The 16,932-nt window shown below is 44.0% G+C and overlaps 1 protein-coding gene across 2 annotated transcripts in view; it reads left to right on the forward strand.

The window, feature by feature from the left end:
- Fgf12 (fibroblast growth factor 12) overlaps positions 1-16,932 on the forward strand; it is a 539,239-nt gene that overhangs the window by 242,727 nt on the left and 279,580 nt on the right. The window lies entirely within an intron of this gene.

Below are 16,932 nucleotides of genomic sequence, written 5' to 3' on the forward strand. Positions count from 1 at the left end.
TCACTGAACTGCACGTGTCCATCCATGCTCTCCTTTCTCTATCCCCACAGCACCGCATGAGCTGACACTCAGCTCACATTATTTAATTATTTAACACCATGTGGTGTCAGCGTTGGAAACAGATGAAGCTGAGAGGGGCACCAGTTTAACCAGGAACCTTGGCTATGCTCAACGGCTCAGGCAGATTAATTTGCCTGTTTTGAAGAGCAGTTTTGTCTCAGACGCCATCTGTGGTTTTCATTTTTTGTGAGCAGCGTGGTCTCCATGCATCTGTGCTCAAAGCGACAATGACGACTTGTTAAGTAGTCACCTAACGTTTGTACCTTGCGTTCGGTGTCTGGCCGCGTTTTTTTTTCTTTTCCACGGATAAACTTGCAACATCAAATGACACGCATGAATTCCAGACAGATGCCCCTGGTGTCTGGAATCAAGACAAATTATATCACTCGGCTGTCACCAAGAGTGCCTCTTTTGGCGTTGCGGAGCAATTTGTTTAATGACACAATTGCTGGTCTGTGGAATGGAAGGCTGTCTTCTTTGTTGCTCAGGATTCCTGGGGACTGCAGAGAGCCAAGCAGTTGCAGCATGATTACTGTGTCTGGGAAACTGCTATCACAGCCCCCGAGTGCTGGAGCAAGGGCTGGCTCTCTACTGCTTTTCTTCTGGGTTGGGTAGAAGTTCCTTTTCTAGGAGCTTCCCTACCAGAGCTGATTTTACTAAGCTCATCAGTTTTAAACTAAATTACAAAGCAGAAAGTCCTAAGACTCTGGGAGTGAGTTCTGCAAACTCTTTTATATGCAAGATATCCTAAGATTATATTGGGAGGAGGGAGCACAGAGAGATACACAAAAGCCCATCTTCCTAAATTTCTCAGCGAAGATACGAATCTTCGATGTGCTGAAGTGAAAAGGAAGAGTATATTTATTGTACAAGGAGATAGGCGGGACAAAGTACTCAGAGGAAAGATGATCTGTGTGAGGAAAGTTCCTGGATGAGGAACTGTAGAGAGCTGGGCTACGAAAACCTACTAGCAGTAGAACATCCAGGGGTAAAGACAAGCCCCTACCATGGTGCTTTATTTCTGGGGTGCATACAGAGGGGAATCTGCCCTATGGAAGAGCGTCCACTGGCGTGCTGACTGCAAGTGAATCTTCATGAGGTCCAGACCCAGGAATTTTGATCGAGTTATCTTGAATGGGATTCAGGAAGACCCCCCCCCAACACACACACACACACACACACCAACTATAGGTGGTCTTCATGCAAATGACCCATAACCGCAGCTCTGCAGCTGAGTGGCTTTTGCCAACCGGCGGTAGCTCCTAGGCAAGAAGAGCCCTTGTCCAGGAAAGATTTAATGCAAGAGAAGTAATTAGTTCTCGGCCTCAAAGTATGGGTGGAATTTATTGCTCAGGTGCTATGTAAATTTTAATTTGAATGAAACATGCAAAATTAGTGTTCCCCTCCTCCTCCCACACCTTGAATTTCCAAATTCTTTATCTAGAGAAGGCGAGGTTGTCCTTCACCTTCAATCTTAACCTGAGAACAGATTCATCACACTGCTGGTTCTACCACTATTCAGAGCAGAGCTAAGATGGGGAATTTGTATAATCAGGCTTCTTCGCTTCAGTGACTGGAAGGTGTTCAAGCCTCGAGAAACACAATTCTCTTGAACGTGATTTGAGAGTAAAAAGGCTCACAGAGTGAGGCCTTTCCCACTTCAGCCCACAAGGTGGCGCCCGTCCCCCATCCCTGGCCTCCTAGCAAGCGATGTTGCGATGGTGTCCAAGGCAGAGAATCTGGGGAGCTCCTGTCAGTCAGCCTTACCGAATGGCCTTGTTTGAATTATTCTTAGAACACAGAGTGACAATATTCTTTGCTCTTTACCAGCTTGCTTTGGCTTGTCTCAATACTGAAGGTCGCGTTATCCTGTTCCAGAAACAATGTAAGGATCAATGGACTCTGTAGAAGAATCAGAGGCAAAACAGCTTCCCAGGACGAAAAAAAGACAAAAGATAAAAAGAGAGAAAGGTCTAGAATCAAAAGCGTACGACCCTTCTAGTAACCCACAGACCAGGAAGTAATGGAAGCTAAGAGGAAAGAAGGGAATAGGGGAATCCTGGCAGATGCTGAATCCCGGCTTCTTTTACTTTTCCCAATGTCAATTTTCAAGGTCAGACTTAAGAGAAAATAGGTTACAAGCTATGGCAAGGCTGTGGAAGTCAAGGCTGAAGACTGATGGCTATTGTTACATTTCTTCAGCGTCAACACATGAAAGGTTCATGCAAATGTCTAGGATTAAGAAAAATCTCACTAGTTTTGTTTGCAATGCGATGTTCTTGAAGCATTCAGACAATTTAAAATTTTTCATCTGTGTGTACTGTATTTACATGCTTGCCCCTCCACCATTTATTCTTAAATTCATTGCCTCTTTTCCTTTAATTATTATCATTACATGTATGCATATTAGAAATTAGCATATATATGACTTTTGAGTCCATTTTGTGTTGCTTGATAAGCCTTACTAGTTTATAAGACATTAGTGGGACTTTTAGAATTTGGAGAACCTAAGGCTCCTAAATCGAGTGTAGACCTGCATTCCCTCAACCAAGGGGCCAAGCCCAGTGCCTGCCATGTGCTGGCCTTGCACACACAGCACCAGTGTTTCTCCCAAGTTACTTGTTCCTCTTGCCACTTCGAGAACCCAGAAATTCATTTGGCAACAGGGGGATTTTCTAACAATACTTTATGTGAAGCAAAGTCCAAACCATCAAACTGATTTGGCTGAGCTAAAAATGACCTTTCTTTATGTTTTCTTACTAAGTTTAACTGTGGTGATATTTTGTTTGTGCTTTAACAAATTAAGGTTGCCGGAAGATCAGCGTGATGAGCTAGCCACACTAACTAGTAGCCGTAGAAGCCAGGCACACACATTTCATCCCAGCACTCACTCAAGAGACAGAGGCACACAGATCTCTGTGAGTTCAAGGCCACCCCGGGCTATGTAAGATTGAATCAGTCTAAAAGAGAAATAGAACCAAGCAGTGGTGGTGGCTCATACCTTTAATCCCAGGACTAAGGAGGTGGAGACAGGAAGGGATATGACTGAGTGGAGAGAGAAATATAAGATGGGAGGAGACAGGAGCTCAGGATTCAGTCCCAGACAGCATTCAGTCTGAGGACTTGTAGAGAAAGGATACCCCATTCGGTCTGTGGATTTTGTAGAGGTAAGAACTAAGGGCTCTGCTTCTCTGATCTTTCAGCTTTTACCCCCTAATACCTGACTCTGGGCTTTTATTATTAAGATTAATTAGAACTCGCACTACATTTAACTCCATATATGTACTTATTCCCAGTACTTAGGTCCCAGGGTTCATATAAAATATTCAGCAAAAAGAAAATGATTAACTTTTCTTAGTAAATTCAGAGTATTGATGTTATATCCGTTTTTTTAAATCTTCAGAAGTCTAAAATATAGGTACTGAAATAGGTATTTGGTATTATCCACTAACCTTTCTTTAAGTATGACTTCCCATAATACTGATGCTTATATTTTTATCAAGTGTCAGATGTAAGGTCCCCTGCACTTTTGGGTGATTTTCATATGAGAAGCAGAGGTTCTTCTACCCCTTTCCATTCATTTTGACGCAAGCATTGTTTTGGATCTCCTGTGAGAGGGTTTTATGGTGCAGGGAGAGCTCAGGGTTATTCCCGAGTAACTGATGTTTCCACACTTTTCTGGGAAGCTGGCTCTCCCTGCAGGTGTCCACATGGCTCTCTGATGAGTCTGTCTGAGATGCCGACTTCCCAAATCAGGTTCCTTCTTTAGCCTGGTGCAAGCCTCAGCCACGGGAAAGGCAGAAAGCGGGTGGCTTCTGGTTCCCCCTCCAGAATTAGAACTGGTTTCCGCCAGAGTCAGCGCAGTCATCTGCAGCATTGTATTGGTAGCACCCAAATGAAATAACTCATTTATATGCAAAGATTTGGGGGTTTACTGTGAGTTTATTTTGAGTCGGTTACTATAGAAGCTTGAGGTTCTTTATCATCTTTCCAAAGAAAACCCATGTGTCTCATCTTATCATCTTCAGCTCTGTACAAGATACATACCACATCGGTAGCTGTTTATTGGGCAAACTCAGAGGATTTTCTTCCTATAACCTCAGACATTGTACCCAGTTAAGATCATCAGCATCTTTGTCTACCCTCTATCCAGTCTCTTTACTTTAATGATGTTAACGATCTCAATTAATTGCCCTATCAATAAATAACGGCTCCGACCATTCAGTGCCAAGCACAGGGGAGCTGCGCCTCTTCCCCAGGGCTGTCTGTGGTTTTGCTGTCTAATCAGTGAGACAAGCATCAGCTAAATGGATGCACAGAGCTGAACCGGAGACGTAAGTTTGTGTCTTTGCCCTCTACCCTGACACTACCTGCAGCTCCAGTTCCCATGGATCCAATGCCTTCTTCTGGCCTCTTTGGGAAGCAGGCAAACACATGTGTTACATACACAAATGATTTCATAGGTGTCTCTGATCAATGGCCTCTTGCAGTTCTCTGTGTGTTTCTCTCTCTCTCGCTCTGCATTTGTTGACCCTACTGGCCGATGAAGACGACCATCAACAATAGTCTAGTTTCGATCTGCTTGGTGCACTGTAGGTTAAAACGAGGCTTCTCAAATGTATGTACAGCTGGTGGGTTTGAAACCTGCAAGCACCAAAGGCAAATCTTTCAAAGCTGTCTTTCATGAGGGTACGAGCTGTACTGGGTGAGTTGTCCCACCGAATAATTGCCGGACGCACTGTGTGGACTTTGAGCTGTGAATCAGGCATTTCCTAACAGTTGAAGTTGTTCAGCTGCAAACCAGGACTCTGTTTGAGAGATGATTGGTACCTGGCCATCTGTGACCCACCCCGTTCTTCACCTGAAAGGCTAAGGACTCACTGGTTAAATAGTTACATCTCCCAACATAGACTAGCTCCTGCTGTTTTTCAAACAAAGGCAAGAAAGTGATATAGACAGAATCTTAAGGGTGAATCTAAGTGCTGCAATTTCTCATTTGAAGAGGTCTTTTCATCCTAGCAATGAACTATGCTTTCAATTTATTGTCCCTTTTATTTCTTTTCGAAGGGATATAATTGAGTAAAGTGCTTCTCTTTGTGACTAGAGCAAGGACAATGATAACAGTGTCAGAAAAAAATGCAAAGTCACTGAGCGAGGAGTTAAACAAGGAAACTGAGGCTCACAAGGAGAAAAGATTTGCTTTGGATCAGAGAGTAAGTAAATGGTTGAACATGGCTAGACCTCTGTTTTCCTGGCTACGGAACAAGACCCTTTGCCAGGCTGCATCATCTCTCAGATTCACTCAGTCAGATATTCACCCCTTCATATTATGGTTTATTCCCTGTGCATTCAAAGGAGGCAAGGAAAGCTTGGTGCTAGAAACATGGCTCAGCAGTTAAGAGCGCTTGTTCTTGCAGAGGACCCGAGCTCCATTCCTAGTATCCCTGTGACAGCTCACACCACATGTCACTCCAGTTCCCATGGAGCCAGTATCAGTACTCCTTGGGAACCAGACAAACACATCATGCACATACGTGTGTGCAAGCAAAAACAGTCACACACCTAAAATAAAATAAATCTTTCTTTTAAAAGGTAAAGAAACCTAGGCTACACACGAGGGACCAGTTCCTTATCCTTTGCCGGGCGGTGGTGGCGCACACCTTTAATCCCAGCACTCGGGAGGCAGAGGCAGGTGGATCTCTGTGAGTTCGAGACCAGCCTGGGCTACAAGAGCTAGTTCCAGGACAGGCTCCAAAATCACAGAGAAACCCTGTCTCGAAAAACCAAAAAAAAAAAAAAAAAAAAAGAAAGAAAGAAAATAGTCCTGACTCCCATGGTACTTTGGCTCCAAGAGCTGAAACTTCGAGATTTATAATCGAAATGATTGACACCCAGAGAAATATAATACTGCACCTATTTTCATATAGCTGGCTAGGTAGCAAGAGTGTCACTCCAACTCTATCCTTCAGATACAAGCTTCTGAGAGTTGTGTCACCATAACCTGGTATGTTTTTTTTTTACCAGTATTCAAAAACATGCCAAGATTGGGAAACACGTGCACGTATGTATTTATTTTATTTAGGTTGGGCAAGAATGATACATTATTGGTGAGCTTTTTCTGTAGCATCTTAGAGACGTGTAACATACAGTGAGGCAGTGATTGATCAGTGCATAAGAGTGCTTTCTCCACAAGTGTGAGGCCTGGCATCTAATCCCCCACACCTGCATAGAAATTTGTCTGGGTTTGTGTCTATACCTGCTGCTCTTTGTGGATGGTGGAGACAGGAGGATCACGGGACTTGTTGGCTACCTACCTACTCTCTGGTTCAGTGGGAGACCCTGCCTCAAAGGAATAATAAGGATTGTGCCCATGTGTGGAATATACACACACACACACAGAGAGAGAGAGAGAGAGAGAGAGAGAGAGAGAGAGAGAGAGAGAGAGAGAGAAGAGAGAGAGAGAGAGCACATGAGAGAGAGACAGAGATGGACACGCAGACAGACACACACACACAAAGCAAGCAAGGGAGAGAGACAGACATCCAGACACACACATGGAATACATAATGTGATTCCTACTATTGATGACTTTACGTCTAAATTAAAGAGAAGTTCCATACTCAATAACATTTAGAGACTGGGCTTTAAGGTTGTGTGTGGTGAGGCGCTATTTCAGCCTAACCCTGGGTGTTCCCAGAGGCAGTGGAGTTTACTCATACTGGTGAAGTTGGCATCAGCGGCTTCACTTTCAGCTTGTTGAGTGATTAGTAAATATTAGAAGAGAGAGTAGAGTTCGATTGTCAAACATGGCAGATGTTTGAAAACTCCCCACCATTTGCAGAACAGAATGTCAAGAGAGTCTGTTTGGTATCTTTACACTCTCTCCACTTTGTGGCAAGTCCACAGGAAAGAATGGAAAAAAATGCTTAAAAACTAGAGAAAGAAAAAAAAAAGAGGGTCAACGGAAGAAAGCAGAAAACTTAATACTTCTGAGTTCAGACTGACACTCTTCTATTAGCGTTTGTTGGCACTGTCACCATGCTTGGAGACTGGTGTGCAGACCCCCCAACTTTTTGGGGACTGGAGGTCACCTTGGACATGCTCTATTGCTTCTGCCCAACTCTTACCTGACTTACCCTCATTGCTGTTGCCATCACTTTCATTTCTTCATCATCTGGGATTTTGAAAATTATCACTGGCCAGATCACCCTTCTCTAAGAAATGTCCCCTCCACTTGATCATTCCAAGATCACAGTCAGTGACTTTTCCATAATGTAGATGTTTTTACTTCCTCCAACAGCTCCTCCAAGCCATTCCAAGGTTATGCATGCTCTTAAAACAGGATTTATATTCCGTGGCTTATTCGTTTTTTTTTTTTCCTCAGCCTTTACAAAAGTTTCCTTTTTAGTCTTATGGCAGGCTGAATCCTACCTGACCAAGTCTTCACTTAGGGACGTCCTCTTTTAGCATTTGATTCTCAGCTCATTGTTTAGTTTCCCAGTGAAGCCTCTTCTACTGCCTTCTCCTTGTTGTACACAACCATGTTCTTTCTTCACAAATGCAGGTTTGTGGTTAGCTTCCATGATTATGATTCCTCATCATAGACTGTAAACTGGGTTGTGGCGAGAACTGACTCAGCTTTCTCTCCATTAGAGCCCCCAGGACAGCATAATGGCTAGCATTATAGATGTAAATTAAACGCCCGATGAATGAGTGACTGAGGCGAAGGGAACTATTTTGATTTCAAGATGGGGAGATTCCAGCTATGGCTTACAAGAAAATCTCCCAGGAAGAGCAATTACCCCTAGGAAAGTAGGAAGCTCATTCATTTTCTCTGAGGATTTGTGAAAGAATCACTCAATGTGTTGACACCTGAGTGATAAGAGGAATTTCCAGTGGAGGCCTAGACTTGTATGAAGAAAGCAGAGGGTGGCAGATTGTAAATCAGCAGGGCAGATTCCGTGTGGGCCAGTGGACCCCTCTCTGACGAAGCTACTGTAGCAAACAAAATCTCCATTTCATCCAACGATTTTAGGCAACTCAAGTTTGCCTGAATTTTAGACCTGATATTTAGACCCCAAATCTGATTGCTTTTTACAAACCCCCATAAGAGTGAGCAAAGGCAGGCACTCCTGCTTAGCTGATGCTGGTTCTTAACTGCTTCTCAGAGACCACTGTAGAAAACTACTGTACCTGCGGCGAGACTCAGACCCAGACACAGCATCGTGATTCACGACAAAGACAGTTCAGCCTGTGTTTTTGCTTTTCTTGTCATTAGTGTTTTCGTCCAGGCTCAGTCCCTCTCAAAGGGACCTCCCTTGAAGCTAATAGGCTTGGCAGGGTTGAGGAGCACTGGGACTGATTTCCTTTGTAACACTGCAGATGCCTCATGGTGGTGTGTTGGCCAAGCAGGGCTTTTTTGCATTAGGATTCTGCTAGGTCGCCTCTCTTTGACAAGAGGGTCCCCATAGGCAGTCTCTCCTGTCTGTCTGTAGTCTGCCCTCTTTCCTGGGGACACTGCTCTGGATTCACCCTTGGAGGGCTGGGTCAGTAGAGCCATTAACATCAGAAAACAGGAATCCCTGTTCTTGTCTCTGGACTATTCTCCTCGTCCCCAAAGAGTTTATTGTTTTGTTTTTTTGATTTCTTGTAAGTTTCCAGAAAAGATATAAACTTCAGTCTTTGTAGCAGTTGATAACCTTTGCCCTGAAATGTGAAATTTGTGAAAGCCTCAGATTGCAGATGTGTAGGTAAACATGACAGATTCCTCATTGTCAATAATTCTTACATCTGAAGAAGAGGAAACCTAAAGGGTAGGAAGGGATAAAAGGATCAGGGAGTTGCCCTTCAGAAGTCACATTCAGTCGGAGTTAAAATGCCTGCAGACAGCATCTGAGGCTCTTTAAAAGAGGAGTGAGTGCTCCTCAATGGTTTGTGTGAGCAAAATCATCACCTGCAGAGTGGGGGTGCTGATCAGCTAACTTGGAAAGTAAGCTGCAAGTCAACCGGAAGTCAAAAGCGCATGGACAGGATATTTGTAGGAGTTTGGGGAAACTGTTGAGTCCTTCACCACAGAAAGGTTTGTTTGTTTTAATTTAGGAGGCAGTGTTGCTGAAGAAGGGACTTCAGAGAACACCTTTCTTTGGGGAACAAAGGGAAGGAGAGGCAGGAAACGGAACTGTGCCAGGGAGTGGGCAGTGAGTAGGAGGAGTCCCCAAGCCAATGGAAGCGAGATTTTTACTTAGAAGAGGTTATGTCCACAGATTCTAGAGTAGCTGAAGAATAGGTTTGAGATTGGAGACTGGTGATTCATAGCAAATCATTCACTGAGTTTTCTTAAATATTCTGAATTTCCTTCAAACATCTGGATGAAGACTGATATAGTTTCCCAGCCTGCTCTTTACACAGCAGCCTTGCTAGCCTTTGTCATCTTTGGACTTTCTGAACACCTTGTCAACATGGTGATAGCATTTCTACTTTCTCCATTCTCTTGAGAATGCATTAGTGGGGTTTTTTGTCCTCTCTGCAGACCCATTACTTGAAGGCTGCTCTGTAGTCACCACACTCTCCCATAACTTCCATGTTTTCCCTAGAAATTCTCCCCTCTCCCCTCTGCTTACTGAACGATGACTGCTCCCAGCTTCTCCGGCTCTAGAAACATCTAGTGAGTCACACACACTACTAAGGAGTAATTCAGACTATGGCACTCTTATCCTGGAAAACCTTCCATAGCTTTATTTATTTGCTGTTTCTTTATTAATGTATTTTTTATTATTATGTGTGTGGATGGTGGCAAAGGGCTCACCCTTACCATGGTTCAACTGTGCAGGTCAGGACAACTTAGTGAGTTAGTTCTCTCCTTCAGAGTTTTCTTGGATTCTGGGGAGTAAACACAGGCTCTTCAGCTTGTGTTGTAGGCACATTATCCACTGAGCCATCAGGCAGGACCAACGTTTCATTGCTGTTTAGGGGGTCTTGCTCTGTATGGCCTGATTGATATTCGCTGTACAGCCTAAACTGACCTCAAATTTGCAGCAATTCTCCCATCTCTTCTCCCAAGCATGGGGTCATGCCACCATGCCCAATTTGTCTTTTTTTAAAAACATTCTTCTTAAAGACAGAAGTATGAACTCTTAGGCATAGCATAGAGTGAACATTCAAAGAATATTTTGAATGCATAGTTTTGAATAAATTAATCCATGTTTCCCTTAACATCTAGTTTGACGTGGGTTCCCATCTTTCTGCTCTGTGACGTCTGGTATGTTTGGGAGAGAAGGCGTTTGCCAGCAAATGGGCGGGAGCCAGCGTCATTCAGGTTTTCCTGGGCTGTGTCACCTGAAGCATAACTTCACTAAAAAGTTGAATCTACCGAGCAAGGAAACACATATCAGGCCATACATAACTTAAAGCACTTGGCAAGGAAAGGAACACTGAAAAGTGTAAGCCAGTGGCTCTCCAGCCTGGCTCTACATTAGAAACACCTGGGCAGGCTTTGCAAGCCCATCAACGTCAGCCTTATTCCAGGCTAACTAGCTGCCTTCACTATAGCTTCCTTTGGAGTCAGGGTCCCTAAATGTGTGTGGGGGTGTCATCAGTAGGATCTGGGAGCTTATAACATTTATACTGCCCCCCACCCAGTCCTGCCGAGTTGGAAATGTGGGAACGAGGCTGGACGATCTATGTTGAGAGTCAGTCCTCCACTTGGCTTTGGTGCCCGTGGATGCTTGGGAACCACTGATCTGAGGGGCTCAACTCCTACTCCCTGGACTCAGATCTCAGAAGTAAATCTGGGTGCAAGAGAGGCTATTTCTCTCTGGCATCCCAACGCAGCCAAGTGAATGATATTGGAAGTTTGGGAAGTCCCTGCTACAAATCAGTTCCAATGCAACCTCCACCTAGACGGAGAATGAGTCTATTGAAGATGCGACTGTGACCTGTGCCATCCCAGGGTCATTTTCTTCTCTTCCTTCCCGAGCCTCCCAAATTATCCCGGGGCCTGGAGTGAAACGAGTATTTTTAGCAAAGGGTAGAACATAGTGAAGATGATTTGGTCTTATTCAAAGAAACAGATGCTATCACGATGGCATAATGTTTTCCTTGAAACTTGCTGCTTTCAAGATATTCTTTGAAATAAATAATCTTTTACAAATGCAAGTGATTGCAAAGTCTGCTTAAGCAAATTGTATTTACCATTTGTGCTTCTGAGCATGCGATAAGGAAGCTTTGCATGGTAACACAGAAGATGCTACTCCGCCCAAGGAATGCTCTAGAAGCAGATTGTGTTACCAGAACCCGCAGAGCAGAAAAAGGAAGGCCTGGTATATCGTTTGATTTAGGCTTGGTATACTGTACCAGCAAGATGGAATGCTTGCTCCGGACCTCAGAGAAACATGCCTTTTAGGAAATAGAGATTTTTGAGACAGAAAGAGGTGTGCAAGCTTCCTCCTCTAACACCCGAGAGAAGGAAGCGAATTGTGGCTAATCCACAGTTGTATCACTGGGCAGAGCTGCTCTGGGACTATGACATCCTCCTTTGCACCACCTGTCCAAAGTGGGTCATGAGTTTCCTGGACATTGCAAGTCAGGGGAGGCCAGGGATTATCACAGGGGCTGGCAGAGGGAGGCAGGCAGACAGAGAGCTCTTCCTTGGGCTTTGCGGAATCCTCCCACCTTGACTGAGTGGCTTTCCATTCCAGAACTGAAATTCTCAGTCTATTTCCTTTAACAATAATTAAAAAATTCACACCTCATTTAGCATTCATGGAAATCAAGTTAGGTGTTTTTTTTTTTTTTTTTCTTCTTCCTGCTTCAAAAGTGGGTCTAAATGAGAACGAGATCTGAGACAACTCAGACTGGTTTTGTGCCTTTACAGCCGTCAATGCTGTATCTTTTGGTTTGTGGTTTACAGAGAAAAAGAATTGAAGCTTTTCATGTGGTAGAACACTGGCACAGCTAGCTGCCCAGTCATCCGGTTGAGGAAATTGCCACTGGTAGATAGTTCAAGGAGAGAAAGGGTCTGAACTGTGTTTTCTGATTCCATCTTCAGGCTCCTTGAGCCTTCGCCTGGCACCCGGAGAAAGTGCTCATAAAAAGGAAGCAAAAGAACTGCTGTCTCCCTTCTACATGATGTCAGGAGGCGCCATCTTGGTTATGTTGATTTTAAGTAGTGTTTGGTTTTAGAGGAAGCCTTGAGTTTGATTTTCTGATCCCGCTTCATCAAACTAAATTTTGCATAGTTGCTGATTACTTTTTACAGAACCCAAACTCAAACTCCACAACGAACTCCCTGTTGTTACAGCGCCCCTGCTGTAACCAAGTGGAACAAGCAAGAACTCTGAAGACAAAGGAAAGAAAAAGGCCACATGAAGGCTGAGTTCACAGAGGTCTTCCTTCCTGGACGATCAAAGAAAACCACGCATGTGCACAATCCAGTCTCCAGCTTGTTTTGTTTTTGTTTTTCTGCCGTAGTCCAAGAGTCGTCTCCTGGGTGATCTGTGTTGGTCACTTTTCCATTGCTATGATACAACATCAGGACCAAATGCAACTTGAGGAAAAAAGATTTTATTTTGACTTAAAGTTTTCGGGGGATAGAGTCAGTAATGGTGGAAGCAAGCAACAGGAGCAGCGAGCTGGCTGGTCACATTTCTCACCCAGCCACAAGAAGCAGAGAAGAAAAAGAAGCCTGACCCCAGTGGCACACTTCCTCTAGCAAAGCTCTACCTCATAAAGCTTCAACAACCTTCCCAAACAGCACCATCAACCCAGGACCAAGTGTTCAAATATAGGAGCCTACTGGGGATATTTCTCTTTCAAACTACTACATTGTCTCATGGATTTTTTTTTTTATAAATATAAAACTGTTGTCTTCCCCTCTTCTGAACAAAGCAACAGTTCAGCTGTAGCTTCCTGGGGGCTAGATTTCCCCTGGTCTCTCCGTGGTCCCGGGAACAGCCCTTCCCACAGTCACAGGTTCATCTGGGTTGTGTAAATTTGAAAAAGCAAGATCTGTTGACTACAATCAGTTACGGTTGCTATTTGTTCCCTAGATCACTGTGCCTGTTGAAAAGTGGCGGAGTGCTCCCTGCCATTTTTGGTATCTAGTGAAGAGAGAGTTCATTTGTGAGAAGTCTCAGTTCAGGTTTGTTAGGATTACCATTTATGTTCACAGCAACTTCCTGGATCTCCATGCCAACCCTCCCCAAGTCGAAATGGACAGAAATAGTCCAATTGCCCATGTGCTGGCTTGGTGGGGGGCATGACACCAAGCCCGGGGCTAAGAAACCGTGTTGTGGTGTGTCATAGCCATGTGGAGGAGGGAAGTACAGAAATTAATCTCTGGGAAATTTTTCTGAGTTTCAGCCCACATACAATACAATTCAATTTTCTTCTGAAATTGAATTTATCACTAACCATAAATATTTTCCTTGCATGACTGGTAAAGATTGAGCTTAACGTTACTTTACCTTTCAACAAAAGGAAATCAGTTAAACAAATTAAAGGAGAACTGAATCATCTAGTTTTTTCTATTAAAAAAATATTGCAGCCTTGCTCTTGTGTGAAGACAGAATGAAAGCAGGTAGAAATCAAGTGACGTCTTTAAAGCTATTTCTGAACTTTGTGATGATCGTGGTATTTCTCTAAAGGCATTTTAGGGTTCCTACGTTGCCCTTGAAAATAATTCATTCAGAAACATTAGATCAATTCCCTCCATAGGAACTCGAAGTAGAATGGGGTCTTAGCTCAGTGAGGTGTGATGATGCCCACTGGAGTCCCCGTTGGAGCATCCTTGGTGACGTGAAGGGCATTCTTCCTGGGAACAGTGAAGCAATCCTGACTATTGCTATAGTGAAGTGACCAGCAAGGGTCTCAATCTTTCAAATCAGTTGGTTCATTCGTTCAGGAAGAGTCTATTTCAGTTTTCACCCCTTTAACGACTTAAGTATCAGATATCCATTATCTAATTGTTCCTGTGGCTGAGAGCTTACCCGGGCACTCTGCTCAGGGTCTCACCAGGCTGGGGTCCCAGTGCTTGTCATGATTTAGCTCTCAGGATATCTTTTGAAGTTCATTCAGGCTGCCGGCAGCATTCCTTTCCTTGTGGTTGTAGAGCCAGGAGGTAGTATCTTCTCTAGCTGTTGGCTGTGACCGCTCTAGGCTCCTAAAGGCTGTTCTGAGGCATCGCCATGTGGCTGTCTCCATAGGTAGTTCACAGCATGGCAGCTGGCTTCCCCAGACCAGCAGGACCATCTCTCTCCAGTCTGCTAAGGAGGAATCTTACACAGCATAGCCTAATCCAGGTCACTGTCTCATCCAATCCGGAGTCCCACTCCCACTCAAAAATAGCAGATTGCTTAGGTCGTGTATGCCAAGGAGTAGCGAGGTACTGGGGATTTCTTAGAATACTGACCTGCCATGAAAGGGAAGGGCAAGCAAATTCGAGCATCAGCCATATGTGCACTATTCATATTCATTATTTATGTCTCAGAATTGTGTTTTGGGATGCCTGCGAATACCCAATTCTTTTCAAGATCAAGAAACCACTTTATAAAGCATCAGTCAAGCCTTGTGGCCCTGGCTCAATTGCTCAGCTGACTGGGGCAAGAGGATCACAAATGCAAGGCCTGTCTCTACGTAAACTCAAGTTCAGCCTGGGCAATTTAGTGCAACCTTGTTTGAAAATAAAATAAAATGGGTAAAGGGTGGGGGTAGATCTCAGTGGGACAGTGCTTGTCTAACAAGCCCAAGGACTCTAATCTGATCATCGGTAATGCGAAGGAGATAAGTAATTGCTGCAGACACAGCGTCCAGATTTAAGTAAATGTCTGTCTGACTTCACAGCCAGAGATGTTCGAAGCATTCCCAGGTGTCCTTGGGAGTTGATTGATGGTCTCCACAGAAGGGCACTGGATGGGCATGTGATGGGTGAAACCACTTAGTGATGTGTCTTTATCCTCGGGGCCAGCGCCTTGCAAATATAATGTGTGCACATCAAGTGACTAGCGCAGTTCATGTCAAGGGGCTTCAAGTTTACCCTCTCGCTCTCCAAAGTGAGTTCTCCAACCCAAAATTTACATCTGAATTCGGCAAATATTTGTATAGCGGTCCATTGAGTTCACTGAAGGAAATAAAATTAATCCAGTAGTGTTTGAAAAAATAGGGTTTCCTGTATTTTATCTTCAACAAGAATCCTCATGGTAGAGTAAACGAAACACTGGTGGTGCAGAACCCAGCATGCAAGTACCTTCCTTCTGCTCTCTTCAACTTTCTGACCTGTACCACTTCTCCGAGGAGGTGTGTGAATCAAAGAAGTCTCCAGCAGACATCGGGTTATCAACAGTAATTTCTATAAGCACACTCTATAGATTTGCACAGGGCTCTGCAAGGTGCCACGGGAGTGTGAAGGAAGCGGGGATTGCCTGCGGCTTGGGAGCTTCCAGAAATTTTTGGATTAATTTCTTCTTTCAGGGATCCAGCTGTGGACTTTAATGACTGAAAAGTTTCCCAGGCAGATGTTTTGTCTCTGTGATGGGTATCTTGACTTTCTTTTTAGAGCTTTTGCCTCTCATGCTTTGATCAGAATTGCCACCTTAAAAGCCAATGAATAAAATTAGTGAAAGAGGTACTGACACTCTAACCAAACCTTAAAATGTCAATGGTAAGGGAGCTCCCCCTGGTGCTCCCATGGCTGTGGATCCCATGGCTTGCCATTTGCCCGTGTGACAGTCTCACGTTAGAGTTCCTCCTCCATTCTTACTTCCACTTGCTCATCTAAGCGTTCTTTCTTCCTTCAAAACAGCACGTAGGAGAGAAATTATTTTCTGGTTAGCATTGTAAGCCCCCTTCACTATTTTAAACCTTCTTTGCAGTAACTATATAAAAATGTAAGCAAGAATTGTTAAAACGTAATTTAGTAGTGCTTCAGAATTTAACAAACAGACTTATAAGCGCTGCCTGTTTGCTATTTACACGGTTTGTAATATGTTGCCGGTTTCTCTATGAAGATCAGGTTGGCCTTCAGCTAGCGTTCTTCTGCTTCATACTCCCGAGTATACTGAGATTGCAGGCATTCACCTCTGTGCCCAGCTTTACATATTTATGTAAAGTTGCCATGACACATAGCCTGCAGCTTTGTGTCATATACTTTCTCTTCATTCTACATTCTATTTATCACATGATTTCATTTTTTATAACATGGCTTAAAGACTGTTTCTTGTTTCTTTGAGTAAGTAGTTTTGTAAACACCGAGTGTGTCTTCTCTCACACATTCAATCCTCTTTTCCATTAGGTGAACCCATCTCACCCACCAGCTACCAGCCAGACCTCAGTTTGCTCAGCCAGTCCTGGTCTTGCCTTTTGTGAACATGGCTAAAGACCTCATTTTAAAGTGAACTGTTTGACTCCCTTACACTGTCAGGTCCAGTTTAACTGTTCCCCTGCCCCCCAAAGAACTTTTGTTCTGCTCTATTCCACTCTTCTTTGTTGGATTTCGCTATCCCTTCATTAAAGTCTCAACCAGTAAGCAAATTCATTCATTCTATAACTGTCAGAACACGGCACAGTGCCTAGAACAGAACTCGTGGCAGAGAACGCTGAAAGCTAGATGCTGAAATAAACCCTCGGGGAACCATAGGCAAAGTCGGTGTGTGTGTGCTACTGCCCAGGTCTGCGTTGAGGGGAAACCTGACACAGATAGTAGCAGTGTGAACAGAAAGGAAATAGCAGAGAAACACTCAGAACCTGAGCAATGTGTGTATGAGCATGCGAGAGCGTGTGTGTGGTTGATGGATGAGGGATGAATTAGAGTCCAAGGTAGTGCTCAGTGCTTTCTCTTTACTGGCCAGATGGAGGTTAGTGCTCTGATGATGGAGATTA

The sequence above is a fragment of the Chionomys nivalis genome, chromosome 3, assembly GCF_950005125.1.
Source record: "Chionomys nivalis chromosome 3, mChiNiv1.1, whole genome shotgun sequence".
Classification (NCBI taxonomy): domain Eukaryota; kingdom Metazoa; phylum Chordata; class Mammalia; order Rodentia; family Cricetidae; genus Chionomys; species Chionomys nivalis.